The sequence below is a fragment of the Dioscorea cayenensis genome, chromosome 15, assembly GCF_009730915.1.
Source record: "Dioscorea cayenensis subsp. rotundata cultivar TDr96_F1 chromosome 15, TDr96_F1_v2_PseudoChromosome.rev07_lg8_w22 25.fasta, whole genome shotgun sequence".
Taxonomy (NCBI): Eukaryota; Viridiplantae; Streptophyta; class Magnoliopsida; order Dioscoreales; family Dioscoreaceae; genus Dioscorea; species Dioscorea cayenensis.
Genome location: NC_052485.1, coordinates 4,368,021 through 4,381,428, shown reverse-complemented (window position 1 = coordinate 4,381,428; position 13,408 = coordinate 4,368,021). Strand labels below are relative to the sequence as shown.

The following is a 13,408-nucleotide window of genomic DNA, read 5'->3' as shown; positions in this document are numbered from 1 at the left end:
GCGGAGAGCGCTCTAACGGCTGAACACTAGCGAGATCATCAGTCAAAGTTCTTATTGTTTTACACGACCAGCATTACTCATCGGAAGTTGGACAAGCCCGATACCATCAAGATCTTGTTAGTTGGACAAGCTCGATTTTTGTCGTTGAAGTTCTCGATCATTTTCCTTTCCCATTAAATCTGTCGATCTCCAGCTTCTTCTTAACATTGTGATGTTTTTGTGGTTTTTGTTGGATTCGTAAAGAAGAGGGCGCAAACTCATCTGAGAAGTAATTGCGGTATTAATTTCTCTAATTTGAAGAAATAATTAGAGTTTTTGTTTGAGTTGACGGGGACATGCTTATGGCTTAAATTATTCTGATAAATTAAAATAGTTTACCAAACTTTTTAAATATAAATGTGGTTTACCTCTAAGGTGAGAGAGTTATTTATTATAGGGATGGAGTTCTGTTATATATTTATTTATATATTTATTTTTTACTAGTCTTATGAACTAGTAGATTGGTTGAATGGCATTGAGAAAAAGCAGAATAGTGAATGATTTTTTTCTAAAAATACACATGTATAGTTTGAGGTCATAAAAAAATTGTGTAAATTCTCGTCTGTGCAGTAGCTTTTAATGTGATCATTAGGGCAAAACTAATTTATTTCAGAATTTGATCCCTAGTTTTATGTTGTCTTTTAGTTTTTTTATTGATTAATTAGAACCAGTTGATTAAAGAATGATTGTAAAAGCTGATATATATATATATATATATATATATTGCGATTACAAGTGAGCTCTATTTCATTTCATCGCTTCTATTTTTCGGGACTGCTTCTCGATTTCTTTTTGATTTCTTGTAGTTTCTTGAATTTTTTTTCATATTTTTCGTTCTCAATTTGCCTAATTTATTTGCTTCTGTAAAATGCTATTCTTCCAATGCTACAGGAGCAAGAAAAATGATGCAAACCGTAGTTTATAACATGTTTATAGCTTCCATGAGCGAACCATAGTTTATAACGTGTTTACCCTTCTTTTACAAATAAAATCAATGAGACACATTGAAAGCACTGATTCTGAGATAAGACTTATTTCTCATAATTTGAAGTTGGATTCTTATGCGCAAAGATTCATAGAATTTTTTTATGAGACTGCCCTTAGTCATTAAGTTATTAAAGAATAATTGTAAAAGTTTATGCATCTGATTCAATTGATTAGTCTCTCACTAACACATTCATCCACACAAACACATACACACCTTCATCTGATTCAATTGATTCTTTTAGCAAACATTGTTTTCATCTTTCAACAAAAAAAGATGAATTGTCGCTGATTGTTTGATGTCTGTTTTTTCCTGTAATTCTATTGTTGTTTTTACTGTCAAATTGTTGTACTAAACATTGTAACAATGTTCCACAACATTTTATCTAATTCATATCATCTTGCTTAATTAATTGATGTTGTTTTTAATATGAACACTGTATTACTCCATATATATATATATAAACATTGACATATTTGGTCAAGATTGGATTATTGTGACAGGTGGGATGGTGAACCATATTAGTCTCAAAAATTAACTAACTTAATTTCTCTTTCATATTGATTAACTTAATTTTTGTTGCAATTTTCCAGAAGAACAAAAATTGTTGCTTTTTAAAGATTAGTTAATATCTAGAAACTGAAATCTAAGTTTTTTACTTGAAAGTTAGTCTTGTTCTTGTGTTTTTAAATTCTATGACCTCATAACCCCCTCAAATTAAGCAGTCAATGTTTTATATCTTTAGAATGCTAATTTTATATGTTTAGTTATACGTATCTATAGTGTTCAAGTTTTTGTGTTTATTTGTTATAAGGCCTCAAACACTTCCAATTATATCAATATGCAAGTTCTAGCTAGTTGTTATTATGATGATCATGACCAAATATTGTTGGATAACCAACCTGTATTTTTAGCATTTTGCGCTTCTTTTTCCTTTTTAGTGTGCCTCTTGGTTGTAAGCATTCATCTAGTTTGCTTGCAATCTAATGTTTATAGTTGAAATTATACCCAGGTTCTTCATGCAAGGCAATTCTATTTCAACTGCACAACTCCACATCGGTCTCGACAAGAGTTGTGTAGAACAAAAACACCACTCCAACAGAGCATTGGCCATTCACAAGGTAAACAATCCATAAGAGATTCAACTTCTCAATTATAATTTAAACTTAATCACTTTATCGGTTCCACATTCTGAAAATGCTTACAGCAAGGACAATGGGAGATCAATCTGGGTGCCCAGTCCTTGCACACCCAAAGCGCCAAGGCAGGGACCTCGCCCTTCTCATCACCATCATATGGACATCAAGCAAGTTGTAGTTGTTCTCTTCCCAAGCTCATTAACTTCAAGATGCGCAATGATGCCACCAAGTTTACCAAGACCAGTCTTAAAGGCCATGGCTTCCAACAGAGTCTTGTTCTATGAGGATGAGTTATGCAATGCGGTTACCCAGAATAAACTCTGTTAGACTGTGTTCTGTTTATTGGAAAATAGAGTGAGAATTTAAAAAAAAATTTTTTTATATTTTTAAAAAAATTATTTTAAAAATATCATGGTTCAACCGGTAACCGGTTGAATTATGACCGGCCAACCTATTAAAAACAGTATAAAAACACAAATAAATTCGAAACGAGTCTTGTATTTTCCCGCTGCCTTTCAGCATCCTTGTTATCATCTTCTTGGTCTTGATTTCAACACTTCTTGAATCCATGGAGAGTGGATCTCCCAGTCGCTGCCCTACATGCCGAAGAATGGATAGACCTCGCCCAGATCTCATTCTCGATTTCTTGCCCAGAGGTGTAACTGGAGGGATTCCCACCATGACTCTTACGTTCTTTAATCCACCAGTGGAAAGAGCCATTCACGGGGATCAAGCACCCCATGCACGTCCTTCAAGAGCACCTCACGGCGATCAAGCACCTTCTGCGCGTCCTTCAAGGGCACCTCACGGCGATCAAGCAGCTCCCGGTCGTTATTCTCTTCGATCAAGGGTCATTCACGGCGATCAACCACCACCCGACATTCCAGCAGCTCCCGGTCGTTATTCTCTTCGATCTCACGGCGATCAAGCACCTTCTGCGCGTCCTTCAAGGGCACCTCACGGCGATCAAGCAGCTCCCGGTCGTTATTCTCTTCGATCTAGGGCCATTCACGGCGATCAACCACCACCCGACATTCCAGCAGCTCCCGGTCGTTATTCTCTTCGATCAAAGGCCATTCAAGGTGGTCCAGCACCTCCAGACCTTGAAGTACCTCCGCCCAGCCATTATAACCTCCGATCAAGCGCTGCAGGTACGTCAGGGGATCCCGCTCCTCCGGCCTGTCGTTACTACCTCCGATCATCAAGCACCAGTGGTGCTTCACCAGGTACCTCAGGGGATGCCGCCGCACTAGAGCTGCTGGCAGACGCGGCAGTAGATGAGTCACCAGACCCCCATTGGGTTGTTAGACGGAGAAGGACGGCAAGGTCCCAGGTGAGAAATTCATATTCAAGAACTCAATTTTTTTTTCGCTTCTTGAGAATTCTTTAAGTTTTTTTGTTCATATTTACATGTTATACAATTAAAGAATTTTAATTTGATTAATTTACATTTTAAGTTCCTTTGACTTACTAATATAATATGTTTAAATTTTAAAACTGCAGATCTGAAAACCTATGATCAGCTGAAGAAGAAAGTGGCCAGTTACATGGTGTTCTGATTGATTTAAGGCTTTTTTCTGTTTGTTGTTTTAGGCTTATAGTGAAACAGTCAACACACAGCCAGAGAAAGTGAAACTATTCATCTTTCATCTTTACATTTTGAATCCAGAATAACAAACGCTGGTTCTGATTAATGTCTGTTTAAATTGATGTTTGTTTGCTTTTTCGAATAATACATAGTTTATAAATCAAAGAATGTTAAAAATTCTCTATAATTTGTATGGTAAAACAATTTGATTTTGTTCGGGCATCCATGTTGGGCATCAAGTAAACTGGATCTGCATGTTTTCAGACTTGGTCATTACATATAAACAGATTACTCTCTGAATTATCAGAAAAGCAGCCAAAGAATTATTGCTCCAAAAGTAAAGGAAAACACAGAATTAACCTCTTATAGCAGTGTGTAAAACTAATCACACAGAATTGGTTACCTGATATCCGATATATAAACTGCCTTAGCATATAGTTTCCATTATAAAAAAACCCTAACATTTTGTTTCAGTCAAGCCAAAGTAATTAAATTAGTGGGAGTGGGATTATTAGATATTTCTACGAAAAGCATGAAGGCATAAGGCCCATTCAAGGATTCTGACAATCTTATCTGATGAAGAACTGGGACTCAATTGTGTCTGTAATATCAAACCTATCCGATTTCTTTTCTCTATTCACACAAATATCAAATATCCTTTGGCCTGCTTGAATGTCAGGATTAAGCTCAAGGAAATGAAGGATGACAAGATAGTTTTCATGGCTTATATCGAGATTAACAAGTTGGAAATTCAACAGCTTGTCATCAGCCACAGCAGTCTGTAGAACTTGAAGAGGTATAGAAGTATTAACATCCTGCAGATTTAAATTAAATGAATTTAAGGAAGTGCTCCTGGTGAAATTTGGATCAAAATCCCAAATGCGGTCACCAGGGTCCGCTGGATACCTGATGAAACAAGTGAAATAAACTCAACAAATAAAAAAAAATGAAATCATAAATAACCAGGGTGAGGAAATGCCTGAAGAAGAAGCATATCTGTACGGTGAAAACATAATTGAAGTCATAAAATAGCAATTCTTAATTTTCCAATAATAGAATTAAAGAATGACCAATTGGTTATGTCTTCTTTTTATGATATCTCACACAGTATGCTATAAAAATTCAGCATTCTATGGTTACTTTCAGTTCAACATCAAAAAAATAAAAAAAGTCCAAAGTCCGTAATTAACCCGATCACAAAATGCAACCCTACAGTTTTACACTTTTACGTTATGAATTACCTCTTTGATCTTGATCTGTGATCATATCTACCTTTTGACCTAGATTGAGACCTATGTCTACGACGCCTTTCTCTTGCAAAGTCCCAGTGCCTGTCATGTTCATGAACTTAGAAAAAGAAAACTTGCACGGTATAAATACAAAATGGACAACGCATAGGAAAAGGTAAGCATGATATCCAAGAGACAAAATAAGCATACAAGGCTTGCTTCATAAAGACAATAATCACCCAAACCAGTATTATCCTATTAACATATCAATAAAAAAACAGAAAAAGAGCAGTTTGATAAAAATAATAATAATAAAGAAATGAAAAATTCAGACACATCCCAGATATAGAGCACGCACTAACAACACCAAATGAGTTCAATAAGGCATAGTAGAATTTTAAGTTTAAAGCAATTACACATAAGTATCTAATACCATATAGTTAATTTTAACTCATTGTTGGCACTAATTACTCTATAACCAACAAATTGCTTGGATAAAAGAAACTTTCGGTCGCTGAAAAGGTATAATAAGGGCTACCCACCCATTGTAGAACTAAAATAAAACGAAATAAATAAACGCCACTAATAAATGGAAAACAAACAAGTATAACACTAAGGGGAGAGGCAAACAATATACCTATCATATTCTCGACTATGGCCCTGGTCACTGTCATCAAATCTCTCACGGCCGTGTTCCCTTCTCTACCAGTTTTCCCTGAGGACTTAATAATGCTGTTCGCCGTAGGGTTTGTTATTTAGGGCATCGAAAGCTCAACGAGTCAATCCGTTTGCTGTATTTATCTAAAGAGTTAACTTGTTTATCGGGTTTGCTTTATACCCGAATCCGACCCGTTAATGTCACCCTAAACGGTTCGGATCTGAGTTCAGTTTTCCAGTTATAAGATCAGCTCCGACTTGTATATTTGAGGGGCATGTTTGGATAAAGACTATAGCTTCCTTTTTAATAATTATTAAATTATTATCCAAATAATAGTTTAAGTTTCTTTTGAGGAAGATATTGAATAAATAAAGCAGTGATTTTTTTTAAACTCCGTGATTTTTTTTAATAAATATGAGAGATATCATTTGATTTGGGTGGACTTTTTTTTTTTTTTTGTAAATTGAATTAATTAGGTTGGGATTTCCATTTTATTCTTTGGTGATGATTTGATATGTACACACGCACGAAATAAATAAATACTATTTATATCATGGATGTCTACACGGGCTGGAAATTGATCATCCATCCCGCACAACATCATTAAGTGATATAGCATTGTGAACAACAAGTTTGTACTTACAAATAGGGACCTACTACTATCTCTATATCAAGGAAGACTCGAACTCAATATATAAATTATTTTTACGCATGTAATTAAATTTTAAAATTTTATAAAATATATTCCATCCAGGTTTATTTATCATTGTGACTTGATTATTATTATTATTATTATTATTATTATTATTATTATTTTTATTTTTATTACATATCTGAGGATGTTTGCATGTGTTTGATTTATAGAAAAAATAAATAAATTTCAAGCTGTTAAAAAGTGTTAAAAGCTGGTAAAACACTGATCAACTGCTAACAAAGAGTTACATTTGCTGAGTCTTCATAAATTTAAATACTAAATGAAACAACATGTTCAAGAATCAAGCTGATAATTTGTTTTGAAAGAAAAATTGTATAGGAAAAAAAAAGAAGCTGTAAGCTTCCATTGACGCATGTGGTGGTGATGAGTTCTCAAATTTTCTAAAGGGTCAAGATGGTCTCGCCGTGGTGAACAGTTACCACGTCCGAGATGTGTTTCCTTGGAAGTTCTCGTGATGGCTTCGCCGGCTCTGTTAATGGCCCTGGTGGCTATCGACATCCTTGTGGCGGTGCTCGTAGAGGGTTTCACAACAGAGCTCGTAGAAATTTTCAGCCTTTAGCTTCTCAGCCAAGCTCGTCTGGTTCCCAACCTCAGATCCCACCTGATCGCCTTCCTCCTATAGGCTCTCCAGTGAGGGAAGGAACTTCATACGCTGAAGTAGCTCGCACACCACCATTAGAGACATTCCCTCCCGCACCCCCTGCACCCCTGAAGCGTCGTCGCTCGCCGGATTCTGGCGATCTTTGCAAAAATTGTTTGCGTTCTAGACACAAGGCTGATGAATGCAGACATCAACTTACCTGTAAACGCTGCTCCGGCGTGGGACACTACGCCATTCGCTGCCCACTTCGCACTTCTCCTCCTCGATCGATTGCTAAGAAGGCAAGAGTTAGATCTAAATTTTTCTCTCCGGGAAACTCTACTGAACTCAAGCCTCTCCTTCACGTTCCTGCCCGATCTCACCCTGCTTCTCTCTGCGTGTCCTTGCCGATTACTGAAGCTATTCTTAAATCAAAGGAAGACCTCAAAAAGATGATTATCATCAAAGTTATTTCAGGCAACGCAAGCGTCCGATCTCTCCATGCCTCGCTTCCACTTTGCTTGAATCCTGATCTCTGTGAGCATATAACTCCTTTTAACAACGATTTCGTACTCCCTATGTCTACGGGTAGGGATGCTGCTGTGGTTGTGAAGAGAAGCCCGATCACTCTGAACTCCAACCTTGGTCCTTGCTGTATCAGTCTTTCTCACTGGACGGCTGAGTTTGGCTCTCATGCGATCGCCGCCGGCAACTATAACTGGATTAGAATCTCCAATCTCCCGCTCCATTGCTGGAATTGGGATTCTATCGTGGAGGTACACAGACCGATCGGGGACTTGATCTATGTCCAAAAGAAAGAACATATCACTCTTGAGCACCTTCGTACTTTGGTTAGACTTAAACCTTCGATCATTTTTCCGCTGGAGATCAATGTGGATGTCAGTGTTAGAAGCTTCATCGTTAAATTGGAGGATGATGGAGTCCACGTCCTTCGTTCCAAGGTGGTGCAAGGGCCGACGACTCAACTTCCTTCGAGGAACCCCTCGGTTCCGCCCTCCCGCACTGCTATTCACATTTCTAAAGCTGATAAGGGCAAAGCTCCCATTTTTCCCGTCGATGTTCCCACTGCCGAGATTTTTGAGCGTAGCTCCGGTCACGGCCATGCGATGAGATCCATGGACATCGGAACTCAGGGAGATACTCTCCTTCCTCCCTCCGATGAACGGCCGATTGCCGGAAATTCTGTGTCCCTGCGAACTAGGAATTCCGTGGTCTCGATGGCCGGAATTTCAGTGGCCCCGCTGTCCCCTCGTGTGATTACCGAGGATGGAGACAAGTTGTTGCCATGCAGTGGCGACGTTGAGGCTGGACTCTCCTCAGCCGTCTCCATGCCTCGTGATAAGGATTCTTCTATCCTCTTTGGCACCATACATGCGTCTCTTCTGCCTCGGGATAATAACTCCCAAGATTCCTGCAAAATCTCGGATGCCAAATCTAAGACTCATGATAGCATCTCTCTCATTGATTCCTCTCCTTGTGATCATCATTCTACCAATTTGCCTATCTCTTGTACTGAGAATGTGCATCGAGATATTCACTCCTCTTCATCCACCGTATCTCACAATCAGGTGCATCGTGATAAGCTTTCAGAAATTATTCCAAATCCCATTCCTAAGGATGATCTGCCTCGAGATATGCTCACCTCTGATCCATCTTCAGATGTTATTTTAATGCCTCAAGATAAGCATCATTCTGATTTATCTAATTCAACTCATGACAATGCTCTCTTGCCTCGTGATGATCATCCTCCATCATCAAATTCTGAATTTGATCAACCTCCTTTAGATGCACCACCTGCATCCACTAATCAGGGGCTACTGCCTCCACATCTCAAACCTCTCCCCCCGGCAATCTCAGTTCCAGACGGTTACAGTTGGATTTTCGTTCTTGGAGGGTGGACCTTGATCCCCAGTACTAACTCTGGAAAATTCTACTCTCTTGAAACCACGCCCCAGAACTCTCCATTAGATGACCACTCAGATGAAGAACTCCTAGACTGGGGTGAGGAGGAGGATATTCTAGAGAATGAATTGGAAGATGTCGATCCCTTCCTTGAAGACGATAATCTCAATCAGTTTGAACATGATCGACCTCCCGCTTTTCAGGGAGATGTCCAGATGAATGATACTATTTCGGACTCATCTGCAGTACATGTTGCGGTGCCTGAAGAAATAAGTACCTTGGAAAATATCCCCAAACAACTCCCCTCTGATATTAAACAAATCAGAAGAAGCGACAGGCCCAAAAAGCCATCTGGACGATGGAATGAAGAAGCTGGATTTGTCCCCCTCCCTCCACGCTCCTCCAAGAAAAAAATACCTGTTGATCCTAGAGAAGGTATGCCTAATCCCTCTAATTCTGTATTTTCTTCTTGGACTGATGCTCAAATCCTTAATTACAGTTATTCTTGTGGCATTAAATTCTTAGGATCACCTACTCATAAATCTAAATGCATAGATAAAATTCGCTCTCTTGAAGCAGAAAGAGCTTCCAAGGCTCCTCAGTCCCCCGGATCTCCCTCGAGATCTAATCACTAGACCATAATTGTTTCCCATGAAAATTTTAGGTTGGAATGTTAGAGGTCTTGGCAGACCCTCTAAATGCCACCTTGTCAAAGATGTTATTTTCAATTCCCATGTAGACATTAATTATTTGCCTTCAAGAAACTAAACTTCAAGAGCTCCATCGTTCTTACTGGAGATTATTTGGTGGCAAACGTTTTGATTCTTTCGAATATTTACCGGCTCAAGGTATTGCTGGAGGCATTATCCTTGCTTGGGATAGTTCTCAAATCCTTGGTACTTTAATCCATCTGGGATCCTTTACCATCTCCATTAATTTTTCCAATCGATTTAACAATTCTATTTGGGCTTGCACAAGTGTTTACGGTCCAAATTCCCACTCCATTAGAATTGACTTTTGGAATGAACTTAGACTTTTAAGAAATCTCATCTCCATCCCTTGGGTTATCTGTGGAGACTTCAACACCGTGTTTTCTTTTGAAGACAAAAATAATAATCTATTTAATCCAAGAGATATCTCTACATCTCAAAACCTACTAAGTGAACTTGACCTTATTGATCCACCTATTAGTGGGAGAAGATTTACTTGGACCAATGGTCAATCTAATCCCATCTGGGTCCGACTTGATCGTTTCCTTTATTCCCACAACTGGATCACTTTATTTCCCAGATCTTCTCAACTGGTCCTCCCCAGATTTGGCTCGGACCATTCTCCCATTTGCCTTGACTTTGGAGATCACTCTTCGCGTCCCCGATCCTTTAAGTTTGAGAAATTTTGGTACAGTGATCCCAAACTTGTCTCTCTTATTCAAGATTGGTGGGCAGAATCGAACCCTGTGGGTTGTGGTGCCTTCATTTTCTCTAAAAAACTTGCTTATATGAAATCCAAGCTTCGCTTTTGGGCCAAGAACACCTTTGGTGCTTCCAAACTACTTACATCCAGCCTCCTCTCTGAACTTAATGCCATTGACGTCATTGGTGAATGTAGACCCCTCTCTGAGGACGAATCCTCCCGACTCTCCCAGATTCGATCTGAGCTCTATACTATCCTAAATCAGGAGGAAATCCTTTGGAAGCAACGTTCTAGAATCACTTGGCTCAAAGAAGGGGATTCAAATACTAAATTTTTTTATCATGTCGCAAATATCAGGAGAAATTTAAACTTTATCCCTAGCATCTTTCATAATGATCATTGGATTGATGGAAATGAGCAAATTGGTAGGATCTTTACTGATCACTACCATTCTCTCTTTGGCTCTCCTTATCCAAACAGATTCATCCTTGACTGGCACTTCCTTTTTTATTATAAAGAAAGAGTTGACCTTTCCCATCTTGATTCACCTTTCACTCTTGTTGAAATTAAACAAGCTGTTTTTGATCTCAACCCTGACAAAGCTCCTGGACCGGATGGTTTCCCTATTCTCTTTTTTCAAAATCACTGGACCCTCCTTCAGGATCCTATTGTTAATTTATGCAATGACTTTTTTGCGGGCTCTATCAATCTTGAGCGTATTAACTGGATCAACATCGTTCTTATCGCAAAAAATAACGCACCAGGAAATGTTGCTGATTTTAGACCCATCAGTCTTATCAACTCTACCTGTAAAATTATTTCTAAGATTCTCGTTAATTGGCTTAGCAAAGTAATTAGTAATCTGGTGGACGATTCTCAATCTGGCTTCATTAAAGGAAGATGCATCACGGAAAACATTGTTGGAGCCCAAGAAACTATTTTTAATTTGCAGAAACGAAAAAGCCTTGGTTACGCCTTCAAAGTGGACTTTGCTAAAGCTTTTGATTCCCTTGACTGGAACTTTCTCTTTGATATTCTTGCAGTTAGAGGATTTGGGCCTAAATGGATCTCTTGGATTCATACTATCCTTAGCACTGCCAAGATTCAGTTCCTCATTAATGGTACCACTCAAGGCTATGTCAAATGCAAAAGAGGTTTGAGGCAAGGAGATCCTCTTTCCCCCTTACTCTTTGCCCTCGTTGCTGATGCCCTGAGTGCAATGTTCTTTCATGCACTAAGATCCATAGTCCTTGTGGGCGTACCTTTAAATCAATCGGTTAATTTTTGTCACTTTCAATACGCTGATGACTTCTTAATCTTCACTGCTGGAGGTCAAGAAGATCTTCTTATCATTAAATTAATTCTTTATCTTTTTTAGGGGTCTTCTGGCTTATCCATAAATTACTCAAAAAAGTTGCTTGTACTCTACAAACTACGGATTCCAACCACACCACTCTTCTGCCAGAATCCTAAACTGCTCCAGAAATTGCCTACCAATAACTTATTTAGAGATTCCTCTTTCTGGCCGTAGACCAAGGCGTATTGACTGGGCAAAACTCACTGGCATGGTCCGATCTAGACTCACATCTTGGAAAGCAAATTACTTATCCCTTGGTGGACGCTTAACCCTTGTGAACTCTGTTCTCTCCACCATTCCAGTTTACTGGATGTCTGTCTTTAAGCTTCCTATTTGGGTGATCAAAGAAATAGATCGAATCCGAAAGGATTTTCTTTGGAAGGGCCCTGACCTGGGCCCTAAAGGAATTAGGCTGATTGCCTGGAATAGGATTACTAGACCACGCGACATGGGAGGCTGGGGTATTCTCAACCTTCAGGAATTTAATAAAGCTTTACTTGGGAAGTGGTGGTGGAAATTATCTTGCAATCTTAACTGTGGGTGGGTTAAAATCATTCAATCTAACTACTCTCTCACCGGTTCTAACGGTTTGTTGTACCACACTCCTCCTAAAAATAAATCCTTCTTTTGGGCCGGAGTGACCTCCACTTTACTACCCTTTCGATCTTGCCTAAACAAAACTATCAGAAGTGGTTCTAACACATCTCTTTGGTTTGATCGTTGGCACGCTGGGCTTGTTCTTAAAGATATCTGGCCAATTCTCTTCTCGCAATGTACTTTCCCTGGGATAACCATAAGGCAATTTTCTCAACTTCTTAATAATCTTGAGATGTTATTCCCTTCTGTCACTCGTGACTTGTTATCTCCTATTCTGGAAATTATCCCTGATTGCTCCCCTAATCAAGATGACACTCCTACCTGGGCTCTTGAAAAAAATGGAATTTTCACGGTCAAATCCTTTTACAAATTCCTTATTGATGGTGGCTTGCGCAGCTCACATCACTCTCTCTTTTGGAAAATTCGTTGCCCTAGGAAAATTATTCTTTTCTGTTGGCTTGCAGGGGAAGACAAAATTCTTACTCTCACAAATCTTTTCAAGATTGGGTGTAATACTCTAAATTCCTCAGATACCTGTGTCCTTTGTCATAATGCCTCTGAAAGCCTGAATCACCTTTTCCTAAACTGTGATTTTTCTAAGCGTATTTGGGCTTTTTTACACTCAGGCCTTAGACTTAAATTCTTCACCTCAATCTATCACCTTGCTGTGGAACTCTTGGATTTCTACCCTCACCTCAGAGCTTCGTATCCTCTGGGATCTTATCTCCCGTGCAATCCTGTGGAACATTTGGATCGAACGAAATTCGCGTATTTTTCACTTGAATGCGTTATCGCCTTACAATATTATGTTTAAAAGTGCTAATATGCTTCTTTCTTGGTTCTCAACCGCCGCTGAAAGCCATCAGCAATCCTTCAATGATGCTTCACAGAAGATCAAGCGCTCACTCAACTTTCTCAGCACTAGAGCCCCAAATCCTGTTGGCGACTCTGACCCTGATGCTGCACAGGAGTAGTTGCTTCTGATGTCTTTCTAGGAAGGCCTGAGATGCCAGACGGTGTCTTCCGCCTACTTAGATTTTTCTCCTTGTCTTTTTACCTACTTTGCTGTATGTCGTCTCTCCTCACTCCTGGTGATAGGAGTTTCCTACTTTGTACTGTCTTTCCCTTGTCAATAAAGCTGTGGTTTATCCACATTTATTTCAAAAAAAAAAAAAAGAATCAAGA

General features: G+C 39.0%; 1 long non-coding RNA gene across 1 annotated transcript; it reads left to right on the top strand.

Moving 5' to 3' along the window:
* The first annotated feature begins 242 nt into the window (after positions 1-242).
* Positions 243-2,516, top strand: LOC120277967. Its single transcript, XR_005541530.1, has 3 exons — positions 243-277; positions 2,037-2,145; positions 2,232-2,516. It is a non-coding gene; the product is annotated as an uncharacterized LOC120277967 (long non-coding RNA).
* The last annotated feature ends 10,892 nt before the right edge of the window (positions 2,517-13,408 follow it).